A 13,829-nucleotide genomic window follows, 5' to 3' on the forward strand; every position below is an offset into this window, starting at 1 on the left:
CAATCCCCACAATCTATAGACAAATCAATTCTCTAGAAGCTAATTCAGTTGGATCCATAAGAACAAGGACCCAATTATTGTCATTTGTTGACCAATTGACTGCTTTATCCATGACTAGAAATGCTTCTTCCTTAATATTTGTTTTCACTGTGGGTTTTACTGGGGAACTGGGAAATACCCTTTCAACAGGCACCTGATGCAACATTGGAATAAATGCTTGTGCTCAAATAAGCAGTGTTGAGCAGTGTGTGTTTACCCATTATTGTAGACAGCACTACCAGCCTCCCTTTCTCACAAGCCTGTAACCTTGGTATGAACCTCGACTCATATCTCTCATTCAAACTGCACATTCAGTCTCTCACCAAATCCTGTTGGCTCTAACTTCACAGTGTCATTCAAATCTGCCTTCTCCTCTCTATTCAACCTGCTTCTATGTTGATCCAAACACTCAGTCAGTCAGCAATTGATGGTATTTATTGAGCACTTACTATGTGCAGAGCACCATACTAGGTATTTGGGAGAGTACAGTACATACATTGCATAAGAGGTGGTAGACATGTTCCCTGCCCACAAGGAGCTTATGGTCAAAAGGGGGAAACAGATATTAAAATAAATTATGGAAATATACATAAGTGATTTGTGGCTGAGGGTGGGATAAATATCAAGTGCTGAAAGGGTAACAAATCCATATGCAAGGGTGATGCAGATTGGAGAGGGAGTAGGGGAAATGAGAGACTAATTTCACCCAGATTTTAAGCTCATTATGCACACGGAAAGTGCCTGCTAATTTTGTTGTATTATACTCTCCCAAGTGCTTAGTACAGTGTTCGGCGCATAGTAAGTGCTCAATAAATACCACTGATTGATTGGATGATTAATTGGGGAAAGCCTCCTGCTGGACATGCATCTCATCTTGCCTACTGCATCAGCCTCCTTGACCTTCCTGCCTCCTGTCTTTCTCCATACTTCACTCTGCTACCTGGATCATTTTTCTGCAAAATCTTCAGTCTATGTTCCCCCAGTCCTCAAGAACTTCCAGTGGTTGCCCACCCAACTCTGTATCAATCAGAAACTCCTCACCATTGACTTTAAAGACCACCATCACTTTGCCCCAGCTATCTTACTTTGCTGATTTCCTATCCATTCACTTCACTCCTCCCTGTATCTCAATCTCATTTCTCTCACCTCCAACCTTGTTCCCATGGTCTCCTTCTGGTCTGGGACCCCCCCTTCTCCCTCATATCTCAACTTGTACTTCCCAAGCGCTTAGTACAATGCTCTGCACACAGTAAGCACTCAATAAATATGATTGATGATATCTGACTGACCACTGCTCTCCCAACTTTCAAAACCTTATTAAAATCATATATCCTTTGAGACGTCTTCCTTGAATAAGACCTTATTTCCTCTAATCCCCCTCTCCCCAACTTCTACAATGCCTTGGCACTTGGATTTGTATCGTTTAAGCACTTGCATGACATTCAACACCCCCTCAACCTCGCAGCACATGCGTACATAGCCACAATTCATTTTTATGTCTGTCTCCCTTTCTAAACTAAGTGTTCCTTGTGGGCAGGGAATGTCTACTGACTCTGCTGAATTTTCCTTTCACAAGTTTTTAGAACAGTGCTCTGCATGCAGTAAGCACTCAATAAATACCACTGGTGAATTGAAGAGCTAGAACCTATGTGCTGTTGGAAAACTATTTGTTTTTCCATATGTTTTTCATTCTCAAAATGCCCATACATCTCTAAGGCCTTGATTCAAAGAACCTCTAGGAGACACCTGGCCATCTCTCTTGGAAACACGGAATTAAGGAACTGTACATGCTTTGAAACCCAGGATGATCGTTGCAGGAAAATTAGAAGGTGAAACAGTTCTAAAATGGACTTGAGTATTTCATTTTCTTTCTGAATTCAGTGTGACACCAGAATAACTCCTTGCAGCTACTTGAATTCTTACTAATCCCAATGGCATCAAGAGCACTTATTTTGAGGTCACATGAGGGAACATGTTTCTTGTGGGCAGGAAATGTGTCTGTTATATTGCTATAGTGTAGTGCTGTACTCTCCCAAGCACTTAGTACAGTGCTCTGCACACAATAAGTGCTCAATAAATATGACTGACTGACTTTTCCTAAAGAATCTTTCCCAGCATCTTCGGAATATTTTGCTGAGCAGATCCTTGTGAGGTTTTGAAAACCTAATCAATTAATAGTAGTATTTTTTGGTTGGAATTTGTTAAACATTTACTATGTGCCAGGCACTGACCTAAACGCTGGGGTAGATACAAGATAATCAGGTTGGACACAATCCCTGTACCACAATAGGGCTCACAGTCTTAAACCCCATTTTGCAGATGAGGTAACTGAGGCACAGAGAAGTGAAATGACTTCCCTATGGTCACACAGTAGACAAGTGGCTGCAAGTGGTGGGATTAGAACCCAGGTCATTATGACTCCCCAGCCAGTCCTTTATCCACTAGGCCATACTGCTTCTCTATAAATATACAAGTTACAGATAAGTACATAAGGACAGTGGGGCCAAAGATGTGGTGACTATCAAGTGCTTAAAGGTAACAGAGCTGAATACAAAAGCTAATGTGACATATCTAAATTTTGTAGGATTGAAAGCCATGGTGAAGATGGAAGTGGGAATGTAAAGCTGCTTCCCTTCCTGATGTATTACTGTAACTTTGTGCCGTTCCACAGGGAAAATTCAGAGTTCAGTGGCCCTTGACTTTAATTATTTCTACCCCATAGCTGGATGATGGAGTAGCTGTAAATTGGACTACAGCAGAAAGCATGGGAGGACAATGACTCTAAACACCTTAGTCACTTTCCCCTTATTACAACCTGCAATTAGAGATACCTGTGCTTTTTCAACTTCCAATGACAAAGCCTGCATTGTTCCATACTTCTGAGTTATGCACTGAAGTGGAGGGCAAATACATGTTAATGTTATGAATGATACACTCAAATGAATTTAAAAAATGCCAACTTTAACAGGCTTTAAAACGCTCCCGCTGGGCCGAAATAGACCCTTCTAAGAGTGGCCAGTTTGGAGACCAGTAAACTACACCAGACTCCATTGTCCAGAAGCGGTTATAAATACACAGAAAGCATTGCAATTACCTTCATCATGGATAATAGGAACACTACGGTAAAAATAGCTTTATTTTTCCTTTAGAAGCAACTTCAGAAATATTTTCAAATTTGAAAAGTTTTCCCTTAGAGAGAAAGGGGGTGCATAGACCAACTAGTAAAGAGATGAACTTCCTAAATGAATGCAGCACAGAACTTTTAAATCAGTTGGCTTCCCTTTTTTAATAAATGCATCAGATCCTGAACACAATATGACCTAATTAGTTAATGTAACTGGAAAATGTATTTCCTTTTTTATTCATATCCAGCAGTTTATTTTACATTTTTTATGAGAATGAATGCTAAAAAGTAGGCTAATTTGCATGGATTTATTAAGGGATAGGTTGTTAAAAAAAAATAGGCTATTTGCATATGGCAAAATTGTTAAGTTTTTCCTGATTTCCCCTAAATTGCGTATTGTTAAGCTGCAAGTATGAAAGCTGTGCTGTTCTACATTTCCAGACATAAAATGTAAAAGTAATGAAAAAAAAAGTAAACAAATGTATAGACTGCTAGGAGATTAGCAATCAGAAGCTTCAGCTTGATTTCAGCCATCATCTTCACTGACAACTTTCACTTGTTACTCATTCCTCTCGCAGATAGCATCCGATTGGGAAAATAACAGGCATGTCACAAGTAGTCCTAGGATAAAAGTGGCTTTAAATTGAAAAATGATTTGAATTTAACAGAATGAATATAAACTAGGGGAAAAGGCAGTATGGTATAGTTAGGGGAGAAAAAAGATATTGCAAAAGTATAAACTGTCAAGGAATAGATGAAGCAGATGTGAGGGGTAGAATTCCCTTCAAAGCCCTACTGAGAGCTCCCCTCCTCCAGGAGGCCTTCCCAAACTGAGCCCTCTCCTTCCTCTCCCCCTCCCCATCCCTCCCTCCCTGCCTCCTTCCCCTCCCCGCAGCACCAGTATATATGTTTGTACAGATTTATTACTCCATTTATTTTACTTGTACACATTTACTATTCTATTTTCTTAATGATGTGCATCTAGCTTTACTTCTATTTATTCTGATGACTTGACACCTGTCCACATGTTTTGTTTTGTAGTCTGTCTCCCCCTTCTAGACTGTAAGCCCGTTTTTGGGTAGGGACCGTCTCTATATGTTGCCGACTTGTACTTTCTGAGCGCTTAGTACAGTGCTCTGCACACAGTAAGCGCTCAATAAATATGATTAAATGAATGAATTAGGCCGAAAAGATATATGGCAGCAGAAAAGTGTATTGAGTGGATGGTGAGGAAGGAGAAAGGAATCAGAGAGTTTTGGCCCACGCCTTGTTAGGCAGGTGTGAAGTATGTCAGCATCTACTGGGATTGTCCTGGTGACTGTCATCACCTGGTCCAGGTGGAGAAAAGATGACCATGAGTGAGGTATCATATTATTAAAAAAAAAGAGGAAAAAAAAAGAACTAAGGCTGAACCTCAGCACAGTGCTCTGCATGCAGTAAGTGCTTAATAAATGCAATGACTTTTTAAAAATTATTATTATTACTTCTACTAGAAGCAGCATGGCCTAGTGGGTAGGACACGTATTTTTGTGTTTTCTGATTTACTGAATAGAAAGGGGATTCCTTATTCACTTTGATACTCATCCCAGCCCCACTGAACTTATGTAGATGTTTGAGAAGCAGCTTGGCTCAGTGGAAAAAGCACAGGCTTGGGAGTCAGAGGTCATGGGTTCTAATCCCGGCTCCACCACTAGTCTGCTGTGTGACTTTGGGCAAGTCACTTAACTTCTCTGTGCCTCAGTTCCCTCATCTGTAAAATGGGGATTAAGACTGTGAGCCCCACGTGGTTCAACCTTGATTACCTTGTATCCCCCCCAGCACTTAGAACAGTGCTTGGCACATAGTAAGTGCTTAACAAATACCAACATTATTAATATGGTTGTAAAAAACATTCTAATGGCTTATCATATTCCATGTTTATTTTATATATTCTGTGAAGTTTATAAACAAATCATCTTAAATATAATCATTTAACTGCCTCAGAAGCAAACTTGTACCTGCTCCTCCACTGACCCTCATACACTCATTTCCAATCATAGTGAAGCAGGTCAACCGGGAAATTACACCCAAGGACACTAAACTGTGGACATTAGTTTTCCAAGTTACCTATAATGAGGATTCTCATCATATGTATCAAAATGTTCTTAAAACATGATGTATTCCCAAATTAAAGGATTTCATCCACAGAATTCAAAATCAATCTGTAAGCCTCTTATAACGATATTTGATAGGGTGGTGAAACTTTCTGGTGGTGCATAGATTTGTATTCTTAGGCATTGTCTTTTATTTTAATATTTGTAAAATATCATGCTGGCTGCATTTCTGGGCCATATCAGAAGTGAGTACATCCAGTTGCCCTATGAAGTACCAGTTGGGTTCTTGCCACATTGAGGGAGGCTTGGGTAGTAATGCTTGTTTTTTAGATATTGCTTGCCATGTGCTGTTCTTTTTTCCCCTCAGGTTGCTCAGTATCCAGGCAGATGTGTGATGTTAGAACAACAGTTCACATTTCTGCCATCACGTCTATCCAAAATGAGGTGAGAAAACATGATCGATCTTAGTGTACTTCTCTGTTTCTTTCCAATCAATGGTTTTATTGAGTTGTTGCTGTGGGCAGAAACTGCTGTGGGTTGACACAAACTCTACCCTTAAGGAGTTTGTAATCTAGGGGGGCTAATTGACATTAAAATATATTATATATAGGGGAAGCAGCAAAGTTCAGGGATATGTATATAAGTCCTAGGGGGTGGAGGTAAGGTGAGTATCAAAGTGCTTAGGAGGTGTATAGGTGATGCAGAAGGATGGGAGAATAGAGTGGATAGATGAGATTAGACAGGGAGGGCCTCCTTGACAGATTATATATTTTTAATAGGGCTTCAGGGGTTCCCCTTCTGAGGCCCTTGCTTGTTGATAGCGGAAGTTCTTTTCCTAACTCAGTGACAATGAAAGGTCAACCTTGAGTTGCAATCAGTCGTATTTATTGAGTGCTTACTGTGTGCAGAGCACTGTACTAAGCACTTGTGAAAGGACAGTATAACAGAGTTGGTAGACATATCCCCTGCCCACGACAAGCTTGCAGTCTAGAAGGGGAGACAGACATTGATATAAATTAAAAAAAATTATGGGTATACAAAGAAGTGCTGTGAGGAAGAGGAAATGAAGACATATCAGGGAAGTCTTCTTGGAGGATATGTGTCTTTGATAAGACTTTGAAGGCGGGGGGAGAGTGAGTAATTGTCGGGTATAAATAGGGATGGCGTTCCAGGCCAGAGGCAAGAAGTGGGTGAGAGATGGGCGGTGAGATAGACGAGATCAAGGTACGGTGAGTCTGGTGGATTGGAGAAGCGAAGTGTGTGGGCTGGGCTGTAGTAGAGAACAGTAAGGTGAGGTAGGAGGAGGCAAGGTGATGGAGTGCTTTAAAGCTTATGGTAATAAGTTTCTGTTAGATGTGGAGGTGGATGGGCCATCACTGGAGGTTCTTGAGGAGTGAGGAGACATGGACTGAACATTTTTGTATAAAAATGATCCTGGCAGCAGAATGAAGTATGGACTAGAGTGGGGAGAGAAAGGAGAAAGCAAGGAGGCTGATAAAGTAATCAAGGCAGTAAAGGATAAATGCTCAGATTAACATGGTAGCAGTTTGGATGGAAAGGAAAGGAGAGATTTTGCTGCAGTGTTTGGGAAGATAAGGAGTTCTGTTTTGGACATGTTGGGTTATTCCCACTCCATTCTTAGAGGAAAAGCTAGTAGCATTTTTTTATTATGGTATTTGTTAAGCGCTCACTATGTGCCAACACTCTACTGGTGCTGGGCTAGATACAAGCTAATCAGGTTGGATGCAGCCTATGTCCCACATGATGATGATGATTATGATGGCATTTATTAAGCACTTTCTATGTGCAAAGCACTGTTCTAAGCGCTGGGGAGGTTACAAGGTGATCAGGTTGTCCCACGCGGGGCTCACAGTCTTAATCTCCAATTTACAGATGCGGTAACTGAAGCACAGAGAAGTTAAGTGACTTGCCCAGAGTCACAGAGCTGACAATTGGCGGATCTGGGATTTGAACACAAGACCTCTGACTCCAAAGCCCGTGCTCTTTCCACTGAGCCACACTGCTTCTCTACATATTGGGCTCGCGGTCTTAATCTCCGTTTTACAGGTGAAGTAACTGAGATACACTTCCATTTGCATCACTTAAGTATTTGAATTATTTTATTAATGGTCTGGATAATTGTCTGAAGGTTTGGTCAAGGGTCTTAAAGACAATCAATCAAAACACTGAGCAATGACCCAGAGACTAAACATGCCCTTTCTTATTTCAACTTCTTATTTTGGAAATGCTGAGGTCCACTGCTGTTGTTGAGACACTGGGCTGAATTTATTGGTGATGAGTTAACTCTAAACAGAAGTTTTAAAAGGCTACAGTCCCGCATCAAAACAGTTTTCAAAGTAAACAACCTCTCCTGTGTCTAATTGTAGTTATATGGAGGAGAAGATGCAGCTAGAATCTGGACTGTCCCCGATCACAATTGATTATCCTTGCTCTTTTTAGATGCCCTGTGCACAGGAGCCAGTGATGGAGTTTTAAAAAAGGTGAAAGAAGGAGTACAGATCATTAACCCCGAATGTCACACACTGCAGGAGGGAAGAGTATAGAAAGAGGATATATGCATCGTCCACTGAAATGGCTTGATGTTTATTTGGGAGTAAATTAAAAAAAATAGGGCTTGTGGGATTAGAAAAATGCTAACCTGGTTGAACGGTGAGATGTAGGAAATATTGATGAGGCACTTAATCCTAACGTTTAGATGTTGATTGGCTATAGATCACCCACTCACAAGCTAATGCTTGCACTTCAGGCGCTTATTTATTCTTCATTTGCTCTTTGGCCCAGTGTCACTGAGTAAATTGTGGAAAATTAATAATGAAGCCATTCTAAGCCGACACAAAAGCACTGCAATCACTTGAAAGGTTAAATTTGGTGTTCATGATATTCACTGTAATCTTGACAGGCCTTAGTTTTTCCGAGCTCCTAGAATATCCAACTGAAGCCAAGGGATGGCAGGAAGACAGTTTTCCCAATTTGAAATCAGAGTGAGATATTGAAATAGAATCTCAAAGAAATGATGGTATATTATGATCACATGAGAAACATTGTAAAACCCTCAATCTGAACAGTACCACACCTGTGTCCCTCCACTTTTGCTACAGTAAACAGGGCCTGGATTTATTGTGTAAATAAGGTGCCTTTCCAGTGGGATCATTAACAAATTGGACTTATTCTTAATCACACACTCACTACAAGATGAAGCAAAAAGAATGTCAAGCAGGCCCAAATTGGAAAGCATAGGTTTTCATCCCTCTCCAGGATGCTGGCACTGGAATTATTTTGTTTTTTTTTTTGTTGTTGTTTGTTTTTAACTTTCTATCACCTCACCCTATCCTGCACCTGTGTTTGTCAGATCACCTCCTAAATCAGCCCTTGCAACAGTGGGAAAGCCTGTAAAAGTTCAGAGTCTGGCAACAAGTGATCCAACAAAAAAAAAAAAAGTTATCCACCCATCCAGTAAAAAGACTGATTAATCCATTGTCATGGAGCCAGTCTCCAAATCACCTTAAAGTTCCCTGGAAAATTTGCTTGGTCAAACCCACCCTATGAACCTGTTTTGTTTTTTTTTGTTTTTTTTTATGAAGCAGTGACAACAATGATAATGTAAATGATAATTTAAATAATTTCCTCTGTTTTAAATCATTGTTACAAGTAAGACATTATAGAATGTGCTACTGTACTATTTTTATGTGCTGCATTTTTAACTTATGTGATTTTTATAACCAGGTGAGTCCTACATACAATATAAAATACATTAATATGACTTCAATTGATTGAGTACATATTTCTGGTTAATTTTGGCAAAGATAGGGTCCCCAGCTTTCGTCCTGGAACCTACTCTCCTCTTAAAACAATGTTATTCTATGGGAAAGTTGATGTTCACATTTTTTAGTTGAAGTTCTTATGCAATAACCGTCATAAATCGGAGGACTGCCTGTATATTGTTTATTCTTCCTTCCAGGATTATCTGTGCCCCCTTTCATATTCAGTCATTCAGTCATAGTTATTGAGCATTTACTGTGTACAGAGCACTGTACTAAGTGCTTGGGAGAGTACAATACAACAATAAACAGACACATTCCCTGCCCACAATGAGCTTACCATCCTAACATACAACAACTGCTTAGGTAATCCTGCTGGCATTTATTATTTTCATGTGCTCTTTCCCAGAGAATTGTGTTGCTGTGAACACTCCTTCCATGCTGGTGAGCTGACTCTGCTACCAATCTTCGTCACTGGTAATCTTAATCGGCTATTTGATGTTTAATATAGTTCAGAGTTGGCACTGGAGACATTACCTAAACACAAATTGAGCTTCTGTGGTAGGTTCAAGGCTCTCGGTCATATATGAAAGGTGGACACCACAACAATCAAGCCTTCAGCTTGATTATAGGCATTGATGGTCAGTTGTCTCCACCTTCACAAATATCCTTTGGATTCTGTTTACTATCTCCTTATTTGCCAGCCTTGTAGGACAACTTACTGCTTAGATAGCAGAATTGTATGACACTTGAGAGTCAGTGGTGCTGATGAAAACATTGGTTTTGTGTAGGGTTTCCTAGGCTTGTGTTGCTACCTAGCTTCAATCATCTTCCAAATCCATAGAAAATGGATTTGAAGCAATTGAACTGAAATCCCAGGTATTTCATGTAGGGAGGTTTTTGAGCATGGGCTAGATATCTTCTTAAGACTAAGGCCTAAGTGTTTGGTGATACTTTTTTCCTGAAAATCACTTTGGATTCCTAGGATATGAAAGCCTGTGAAATGGAAACCACACCTCTAGAACCTCAAAAATTGATTGGACAGAATAAAAATATAATAATAATAATAATGGCATTTGTTAAGCGCTTACTATGTGCCAAGCACTGTTCCAAGCACTAAGGTAGATACAAGGTAATCAGGCTGTCCCACATTTGGCTCACAGTCTTAATCCCCATTTTACAGATGAGGGAACTGAGGCCCAGAGAAGTTAAATGGCTAGCCCAAGGTCACACAGCAGACAAGTGGCAGATCCGGGTTTGGAACACATGACCTTTGACTCCCAAGCCCATGCTCTTTGCATTAAGCCATGTGGCTTCTCTGAATATAATAATAATAATAATAATAATAAGGGTATTTATTAAGTGCTATGTACCTAGCAATGTTCTAAGTGCTGGGATAGATACAAAGTGATCAGGTTGTCCCACATGGGGCTCACAGTCTTAATCCCCATTTTACAGTTGAGGTTAATTGAGGCACAGAGATGTTAAGTGACATGCCCAAGGTCACACAGCAGACAGGTTGAAGAGCTGGGGTTACAATCCACGTCCTCTTACTCCCAAGACTGTGCTTGTGCCACTAGGCCACACTGCTTCTCTTAATAGGTATAATAATAATAATAATGATAGCATTTATTAAGTGCTTACTATGTGCAAAGCACTGTTCTAAGCGCTGGGGACGTTAACAAGGTGATCAGGTTGTCCCACGGGGGGGGCTCACAGTCTTCATTCCCATTTTACAGATGAGGTAACAGAGGCCGAGAGAAGTTAAGTGACTTGCCCAAAGTCACACAGCTGATAGGTGGTGGAGCCATGACCTCTGACTCCAAAGCCCAGGCTCTTTCCACTGAGCCACGCTGCTTCTCCACTAGGTATTGAATATCCAATAGGTATTCTTAATAGGTATTGAATATGTATTTAAAGTAAGTGAAAGGCATGCATTATTTGTACTTATAAACAACTAACACCATTTTTGAGAGAATGGTAGGTGATAGTGAAGGAAGTTTTACATAAGATAAGAGAGTGCATTTCCCTTCAGGACATATGCTTCAGACACAAATGGAGCTCTCATCTTCTAGGACCCAGAAAAATACAAGGGAAATAAGATGTTAGCAGCACCAGGCCTGTAGTCATGAGAGAAAACACAACTAAAATACCTGAAGACAGCACCGACAAACAAATCAATACAGTGCCCAGAGGGAAAACAAAATGTGAGTAAAAGAGTTAAGTTCCTGTCCCAGGAAGAATTAGCTGAAAAAGATATTGAAGCCTCATGTTCACTGATTATAAATAATAGAATTTATTAAATAGAAATGTGTGCTGGATGGGATAGTCCTGGGAGATAATTCCTTCAGTTGGGCTAACTGCTCCCGACTCTATTTTTCCAAATCATACTAAGTCATCGTAGAACTCAAGAAATGTGTTTTCCCAAAGGAGCTGTAATTGCAATTCTCCCTGCTCAAGAATTGTAGCATTAGATAGCTGAAGAAGATAAGGTTGGGGATTAAGATGAGATGGCCTAAACCAATCCCCTGTCTTTTATGCATACCCAACTTCAACTGCGTAGGAAGTAGGTTTATGCAATGTACTATTTGAAATATAAAGGCAGAGCAACTCTAAATGTCTATCAGTTATGTTCATGTTTAATGGATCAAACTGTGTTGAAACTTTTTTCAGCAAGAATGGTCCACTCAAGTCTGTGATCAACTGAGTCCAAATCCATGGCCGTTTGGTAGGTCCTTTTTCCCTCCCTCTATTATTTCTGTTATTTGCAACTAGTGATCATTTGTCAATGTGTGTCTGTTTCCCCCATCTCATCAGGATAACTGGTTCGGACACAATCCCTGTCACACAGACGGTGCACGGTCCATGAGGGAAAGACAACAGGTATTTTGTCACATTTAACAAATGCAGGAACTGATGTTCGGAGAAGTAAAGTGACTTTCCCAGGATTGCAGAGCAGAAAGTGGCAAAAAGAGAGCCAGTAGGTCTCTTGGCTGCTAGGGTGCAGCTCTAGCCATTAGGATGCGTTGATTCTCAAAATTCAAAACTGAGAACTGAATAAGGCCATGAATGCTTTTGAAACTCATATTCAAGTGTTCGACTTTAGTAGTCATACTAAGCAGAAGGTGATGCCAACCATATTTAGGTGGACAGGGAATGTGTCTATAATATCACTATATTGTACTCTCCCGAGTGCTTAGTACAGTGTTCTGCACAAAGTGCTCTATAAATAAGATTGACTGACTGGACAGCTGTCTCTGACATCACCTTCCATAATTAGGCGTAATTGCCTCATCCCCAGATGAGGTATTTACAGGGACAGGGTTTGCTCTGGAGTTGTTATTGAGAGTTATTGAAATGTATTTCACTAAATCTCTTCTCTGACAATTAGCCCCTCTACTTGGTGTTTAAGTTGCTGCTCAATATACAGGGAATTTATTCCTCAATCACTCTTCTCACTTATCAGATTAACTAGAAGGTCTTGGCCATTCAGCTAGGGATGACAGATATGATACTATTCTTCCAGCAAAAGGGCCCGGGATGAAACTATGTGAAGACGTTCATTAATGGAACAGTGATTTGTAATGTGCCCATGGATTGGAGAGAGCCTGCTGTTTGCACTTTGAAAAACAACTCATCTCTTTAAGACAATTCTCAGTACACACACACACACACATATATATATATAACTATATATATATAACTATATATATAGTTACCTGATCTATTACTGTCCAGTCTATTTTGCATGTTTAGAGCACTTTTCCATAACGCTTATGTTTTCAGGGTTAGGGGAATATTTGTTATGATGAATATGTTTTCTAGGCAAGGGTAGCACCATGTGTCTCGAAACAGCCTATTTCTCCTGAGGTAATTTCAGTTACTCTACATTCCATTCTTCCAAACCATTAACTTGGTATGATGACTTATCGGCACTGAAATAACTACATATTTTGGTATCTGTTGTGAAGGTTAATGAAGTTTCAGGTTGTGCCCCAGTAAGCAGGCACTCGGGTAGAGTTGTACATCACTAAGCACAGGTCATCAGAAGGAAGTCTGAGAAAAACAACACAAGTCTTTTCCAGTAAAATTCTGTATTATTTAGAGGGGAAAATGATAAATAAATTGTTGCTGCAGCGGACTGCAGCATTTATACCAATGCGTTTTATGGGGAAATTGAATGGTTGCCAGTGATTCATATTTTGTAGGTACTGATAAATTATTTGTTAAGTCCTAGTAATGCTACCTCCTCCTCGTCATACGGCTGAGACGTTATTATTGCTGCTCCAGAGGAAGAGGAGAAGAACATATTGAAGAGTCTTGTAAGTTCTCGTGACCCGGAGAAAGTTTGCTAAGTATTGTCTGTATCTAAGTATTGTCTGTATATCTGCCCCCATTTATGTTACCATAGCTCCTCAAATGGGAGCCAGCAAACGTGTAGAAAGGAACAAAGTGAGGTGTGGGGAGGGGGGTGGGTAGTTGTAGTTTCATTTCACTATATATCAGACTGTTCTAATCACAGTCCTGGATCAACCAAATCTCATAATAGGGAAGTGGTTTCCAGTGTGTACGACTGGAGTGGTGACAACCTGCAGGGGTTCAGGGGAGCAATAGCAGTAGCTGGATCACAGAAGGAAAAGGGAGGGGAAAGCCCTTTCCTGCAAGAAAAATGCAGAACTTTAAATAAGGGCCCTTTGCTCTGTGGGTGCTACAAGCTGTGATGGCTCCACTCTCCTCCCGGCTAAACCCAGTATGTATAAACTTTTCTGAAATGACCTCTAGTGGGAATTTAAA

The sequence above is a fragment of the Tachyglossus aculeatus genome, chromosome 12, assembly GCF_015852505.1.
Source record: "Tachyglossus aculeatus isolate mTacAcu1 chromosome 12, mTacAcu1.pri, whole genome shotgun sequence".
In the NCBI taxonomy this organism is placed as follows: Eukaryota; Metazoa; Chordata; class Mammalia; order Monotremata; family Tachyglossidae; genus Tachyglossus; species Tachyglossus aculeatus.